Here is a 7,503-nt window from a genome sequence, read left to right on the forward strand (position 1 = left end):
CATTCCTGAGGATGTGTCTATATGAAGCATTAGTGATGGAAAGAATATTCTAGTAGAGGGAATCAGACATGTTAAGGTCATGGTGGCTTTGCCTAAGAATAAAGAAAATAATTTAAAGGTAGAGAATGGTTTAAAGAGAGAAAAATGTGAACGAGGAAAAGTAGTTATAGGTGACAAGTGAAGTAGGACAGAAGACAGTGTCAGCTTGGTTAGGTGGTAGTGTTGGAAATTGGGAGAAATAGAAGTATTCAAGAAATATTTAAGTGAAAAAATATTAAAAATTAGTGATGAATTGGATATGGTAGGAGTGCTAGAAAGAAGGGCAGTCTCAGAAATGACTCTCAGATTTTTCAGCTTGTGCTTCTGGATAGATGTTTTCGTTCACTAAGATGAAAAACACCAGAAAGGTGGGCTGGAAGGATGGTAGAGACAAACAAGTTTATCTTATCAGGATTACACTGAACTGTTGCAGAAATCCCCTGCTAATGCAGCGTTAGTCTGGGACTCAGGCTATACACCAAGCCACAATAATTACCTCTAGTGATAAATGGCCATATAGGCATAAATAACTTAGTAGTGAGCAGTATTTCATCATCTTCACAGATAACTCTATAATAAAACCAAAGGAAGTGTAATCGCACAGATAACATTCCATTCTTTAATTAGGTGGTTTCTTCTGGCTCATATAATTGTTAATTTGGTAGCTGAGTAGAAACAGAATATGTAAACATATATGCAAAAACAGAAATAGCCTTTGAAAAAATCTATGCTAAATGTGTTTTTTCTTTACGTTATTCCTAAGTAGCCTCACTGGAAAATGTAGTCAGTTTAATCAGTTTCTTGATCTCATCTCCCAGCATAATTTCAGCCAGAGTAAAATATTTCTACCTAACAACAAAACAAAAATTTAGTCAGTCTTCATATTTGGCTACAAAGTTGTTTATTTCTAAAGAGAACCATGATTAAAAAAATTATTCTTGCATATCCCAAAGTGCATTTTTACATAATTATCATTTTTATTCTTTTTTGATGATTAATGGTATATAAAACAGATGAAAATTATTTTTATTTCTATTCACTATTCAATAGACTTCCATTTATGTTGGGAGATAATGTTTTTTGTTAATATGTTCTTCTGAATATAATACTAAGTATTATAGCCCCATGAATTTCCAAATTTATTCTAGTTCTTTAAGTGCGGATTCTAAGAACAGATGTTGAATACATGTGAGATTTTGATTCAATCATCTTATTCCCCACAGTGTTAAGAAATGCAATAGCTCATAGAATTTTAAAAATTGGAGATAATTTCAGATGAGAAGGTCAAGGCCCAGAGAGATAAAGCCATGACCAGAATATAGGAAGCTTCTGACCAGACCAGAGCCCAGACTATGGATGCACAGGTCCTGGCCAGTATTTCTTCTACTACATACGCACTGCTGCTCCACTGACATTGGCTCCTGCAACCATTTTATTTAGCACTTACTAGATGCTATGTAAATTCCTTGATAGTATCTCCAATGTTTGGTCATCAATTAACGTCACGGTTTTACAGATGAGGGACCTGAGGCATAAGAAGATTAATTAATACTTTACCCTAGTAAAGGGTAGAACTGTATTCCAACCCATGAAGTTTGACTACTGCATCGGTACAGTTAACTAAAGGCTATGCTGCCTTTTTAGACAGGCTCTCAAAACAGCAAAACCTGAAAATGCTGTTCTTTTTCTAACAATTTATATTTTATATAAAAATATAAAAATATGTATACTTTATTCTATTAATGTGAATAATTTATTTTAAATATTTAAGGGTATTTTTATTGTTAAAATATAAGAAATTATCATGAAACTTTGGTCAGTAACATCTCCTAACTTAATTTAACCTGTTTACCTCTAAGTAGTGGTAAGTAGTTTAAATTCTTTGTGGAATTCTTGTTGTTATGACTGTTGAGCCAAGTGTAAAGTTAGCATAGAATTCCCTAATAGCTTTTAGAAGTAGAATAATTTAATTCAGTAAAAGCTCCAGTTTGGTTAGTTTTCTTCTTTTTCATACCGAGAAAGTGGAAAAATAGTAAAGAAAGTCCAATATGTCCTCATTAAAAGCTTATCATAATATATTTATTAGAACCACATTTTATCCTGCCTTTTTTAAGCCTTCTATTTAAAAATCATTTTTATTGATGCAGATGTACATAGAGAAAGAAAGAATATTAAATGAACTGAATTAAAAACAGTTGATGTTTTATGAGATCTACCATATTCTCTATAGACATTGAAGCTCTATTAGAATTATGAAGGGATGGGACAAAGGAGGAAAAAAATTACTGTTGAACTAGGTGCTAGGTATTTTCACATAAATTATCTTCTTTGTATCACAGCTCTAAGATCTGCATATATTTTATTCATTTTACAAATAAGGAAACTAAGGCACAAATAGGGGAAAAAATGTGCACACACACAGCCAATTATAGGCAAATTTAGGACTCAGGTCCAAGAATACTTGTATGACAGCTGAAGTTTTCCCCAGTGCTTTATGCCAAATAGTCTGCAAGTGCATAGATAGCTTTTAATATTTTGGGGGAAAAAGGAAGCAAGGGGAAATTTTCATTTAAGGAATCAAGAGCATTTTATGGTAAGATATATAGAAGGAGGAGAAACAATGTGGAGAATAGTATGGATGTAAGTGAAGAGAAAAGAAAGAGAGAGCACGTAGTGGGGATAACAGGGAGTATGGTTAAGATAGGTTAAGCTACCAGAAGGAGATGGGGGAGAAAATATTTTCTAGGCGTTGCTGTATGGCATAGGTGAGACAGAGAGGAGAGGGTAATATCTAATGATGACGTTAACATTTGCCTTCACAATTCATTGACTTTTGAGTATCTTTAAAGCCTGAGCAAAGATTTAATATTTTTCTGATAGAATGTTATTTATTTTAATGTAATTTCACATAAACTCTGGATCATGTTGGTCTTCTATTTTATTAGTGTTACACATTAATGATCCATAGTGATAACAAATTTATTCATAGGTATTCCAACATATTACATCTGTCTTTTCCACTCTTTCTTTTTACTATGAAGGAATGCGAGAAGAAAAAAGATTATCCTAGGCTTGAAATATATGTATAAGTATCTTTTTTTACACTATAGGAATCAGTGTTATTATTAGCATTTTGGCTAAATTGAATACATTTGAGTTTTACAATATTTTGAATTTAAGCATTTATAACTAAAACGAGCCCATTAGTTACTACTGTTCACCTGGATGGATATGGAAAAAATACTTCTCTCATTCCTCAACATTCTTTTCAGACATTCATCTCTATATGACTATTTTCTTTCCCTCAACCAGCAGATACTCTTCATTTATTCATTTGTATATCATTTGATGGTCAAAATATTCCCTGATTTTATTCATCTATGCATTTACCAAAAAGAATAAGAGCATACCATATGCCAAATTCCCCATGAAGGATTGATCTTCTACCATATTACCATGCTTCTGCTTGAGCTAATTATCCTGGAATTACCATCGCAGTAAATATAATTACAATGGATCTTAGAGTCTTTTTCCTCTCCTAATGCAGGACTACCTACTATATCATCATAGAGAGATGGTCAAAAAATGTCACTCCAGAAAGATATGTTCTATTTTTAAGCAGAAAATATAAAATAGCTTTTAGAAATATATTCCTTTTTAAATCAGACTCCCTAGACTGAGGCTTATAACTGGCTTGGAAATTTGAAAAGAGCCTTTAGTAGAAAAGAAAAATGTAGAAGATTGAGAAATTCTTCTCAAAATTGTGGATTATATAGAGGATTAGAAATAGTTGGGTAATGAGTTCTGTAAATGCCTTTAATTTACTCTTGGCCATGTCTCATTTAGTGTGCCAGGGAAGAGCATGCATATCCCTCCCCAATATCCTTGGAAGATACCTCAGGATGCTAATAAGCATCAATTCTTAAAGAGAAAATGTGATTTGTATATATAGCTGCAGACAATTTTAGACACCCTAAGGAAAAATCTGAAAGAAGAATAGAGCCTTTAAATGAGATAATCAGGAATGTTCATATAATGTAAAAATATTTAACATTGCACCCTACAAATAAAGACTACATATAATCTTTTCAAACAGTCATAAAACTTTTTTAAAATGTTGAAGTATATATTACAAAACAAGATCTCATACTAAGCTTAAGAGACCAGTTTAGAAAATTCCCCAAAGTAGAAATTTGACTAGCCGCATCATCTCACCATAATAACATAACATTGAGTGCAATTTTTAAATTTAACAAATGATTACAAAAACTTAAAAATACAGTCTTAATTCTCAGTTGCAGAAAGAGAAATTCAAATTACCTCATAAAATTTTATTCTCTTTCTGCAACTGTAACATTAAGATTATTTTTTTGAACAATAGTGGACATCAAGTGCAATAGTGAAATTAGTCAGTAATGCTATCTAATTGAACTTTCTGCAATGATGGATTGTTCTCTTCATTGTTCAGTATTGTAGCCCTAGCCTACCACATTGAAACTTGAGGATTTGAAATATGGGTAGCGTACCTAAAGAACTGAATTTTCTGAGGAAATTTCATAGTAAAAAATGCATATTATTAAACATAAAAGAATTGAAACAAAGTACTCAACTACAAAAGTTAAAGACATTAACATGTTCTCTGCACCATCCAATATGGTAGCCAAATGTGGCTATTGATCGATTGAAATGTGACTAATGATACTGTAAAACTGTATTTTTAATTTTATTTAATTTTAACCAATTTAAATATGAATTAAATATCTAATGTAGCTAGTGGCTACTATAATACAAAGAGCAATCCCTGACACAAATCTCGTAAATTCATGAATGTATTTATGGTGTGTCAACTAAGTATCATAAATTATACTATGTCCTGAGGATACAAAAGTGGTTAATGAGATCTTACTCATTTAATCATGACAATAACATTTAATCTATCTCAATATAAGCAACATTATTATTGAGTACTCATGGATTTTATTTTGCCATGTTGATCTTCTGAAAAAAATATGCAGAATTTAAAGGAAAAATTTCAATAGAAATTCACTTCTATTTTTATATAAATAAAATTTCACTAGAACGAAAGCTCCTTGACATTGAGACTTTTTTGTTTGTTTACTACTATATGTCTTTGCTTAGAATGGGATATGGCACACAGTGGACATTTATTAAGTCTTTGATGAAAGAGAGAAGGAAGGAAAGAAAAAAGGGAGGGAGTCTATGGCCATGCCACCCTGAACAAGCCGGATCCTGTCTGATCTCAGAAGCTAAGCAAGGTCGGGCCTGGTTAGTACTTGGATGGGAGACCACCTAGGAAGACCAGGTGCTGTAAGCATAAAAAAATAAAAAATAAAGGATTGTAAGCTGACAAGGTCCTTGCAATCTGTAAGGTCAACCAAGGGTTGCCTCGCCTAAAAAAGTAAAAATAAATAAAAAAATAAATAAAGAAGGAAAAATGAAGAAGGACAGACGGACAAGTATACAGTTGTTCTATCAAATCTTATAATGTTGGATTATGACATTGATATTAAATTATATGATTGAATCAATAAGACAAATAATGTAGGTACAGATATAATGAGATTTTCTTACCCTTGATCTACATATAAGGCTATATCAGGCCCACATAAGATTGCTTCAGACATTTAATAAGATGTGCTGGAGATGTTAAAGAATCTTTGAACATTTTTCCAAGTCAAATATATTTCAGAACTCCCTATTGCTATTAATTACCAATTTTATGTTGTTCTAGTCAAAGTGATTTGCAAATCAAAGGGAACTATAATGTATTAAATATAGCTGTTAAAATTGAAATTGAAAGAGTTTTATGTTCAACAACATTAGTATACACTTAACTGGGGGAAAAGAGAATGGAAGACAAAATTAACAACTTAGTTGAGGGGTTTGGTGATCCTTGGAGAGACAAAGATCTAGATGCCATAAAAGTTGAAGGGAATACATATCCATGATCCTTAAGTCATATGGTATATAAGGAAAGTGGATGTGCTTTAGATTTAAGTTGATCTGGATTCCAATCCTTTTCATAGCAAGTACTGACTTCGTAACCCTTAGTTTCACCATGTGTAAATTTTCACGATGATGATACTTTACCAAAATGATATAGCTGTTAAATAAAATATCGATGTAGAGCACTGGCATTGAGTCTGATACATAGTCAGCACTTAATAAATGCAAATTACGACATGGATGCCATCTCCACTTGCCTAGTATCTTCACACACTTTTTGCAAAATGGTTTATCCCATGTTCATATAGTATTTTTCATTACTGCACCAAGACAGTTTCTTTTTCACTTATTCCCCAAATTTCACTACTAGTGCATTGAAAACAACAGTGTCAGTTATCATAGAGCATCAGATTTGCTAATGTATTAGTCTTTTCATGCCATAGGATCTTTTATTATAGAACTTTCTTTTCTTGAAATGACATCCAGTGAAAGTGGAAATCTTGCTTGCCCTTCAAAGACCAATTATGGATAAATTACAAACAAGATTCTATCTAGTTTGATAGAAATTTTTCAGCTTAATCAGAGGAAGTCTTTTCACGTAACCCATGTCTTCTGACCTTCCATGAAATAAGTGAACTATATCTATTCATAAATGTTATTTATCAGGTCTATTTATACTGAATCCTTTTGAAGAATTTCCATTTTAACCTTGACTGACTCGTGCATTATTCCCACACAGTTCTTGATTGATCACAGAGAAAAGTAGGTTGGGGATGGAAAAATGAAAGATGAAGTAGGACTAAGAACATTTCACTCCAATTTTTACTTACATTCCCATCCCAAAAGTGGAATGAAAAATGTAAAATGCCAAGGATTCATTTCTTAAATAGATTTTAATAGAATAAAGCAAGCATTATGTGGTAATTTCTTTTTTTTTATTGTTTATTGGGGTAACATGGATTAATACAATTATATAAATTTCAGGTGTATATTATAATTTGACATCTGTATATTCTATTGTATTTACCATATATTTGATCCCCTTTATCCACTTCACCCTCCCCCTACCCTCCTATATGGTATTTTCTTATTAAGATGTAAAGGAAGTAAACTTAAATATTAAGAGTGATATTGGGTGATTCCTTATAAGTTCTTTTAACTCCGTGTCTGAGGATGGCAGGAGGGGAAAAAAGTAGGCTATTTTCTATATTTGATTTTGAGATGCTATGTTTCATTTCATTCTACACAATTTTATTTTATGATTGACAATACAGCCTAGTTTCTAGTGTATTTCTTCCAAAAGCGGTGTACTGAAACAACATTGCAGTATTGATTCATTTTACATGGTTGATAGTGTGATTGTATAATTAGAAGAACTGTTAAGAAAGCTTTCACACCTCTGCCCTGGTTAAAGAAATAAACAGCTCCATGAGATGAATCTTTAAAACGTTAAAGGATTTAGAAAGTAAATTTTGTGTTGGTGATTCATGTAGTCTG

General features: G+C 32.0%; 1 pseudogene; it reads left to right on the forward strand.

Moving 5' to 3' along the window:
* Positions 1–5,255: 5,255 nt before the first annotated feature.
* On the forward strand, positions 5,256–5,374 carry LOC120583388 (uncharacterized; annotated as a pseudogene).
* Positions 5,375–7,503: the final 2,129 nt, after the last annotated feature.

This window comes from Pteropus medius, unplaced genomic scaffold (assembly GCF_902729225.1).
Source record: "Pteropus medius unplaced genomic scaffold, Ma_sr-lr_union100, whole genome shotgun sequence".
Lineage (NCBI taxonomy): Eukaryota > Metazoa > Chordata > Mammalia > Chiroptera > Pteropodidae > Pteropus > Pteropus medius.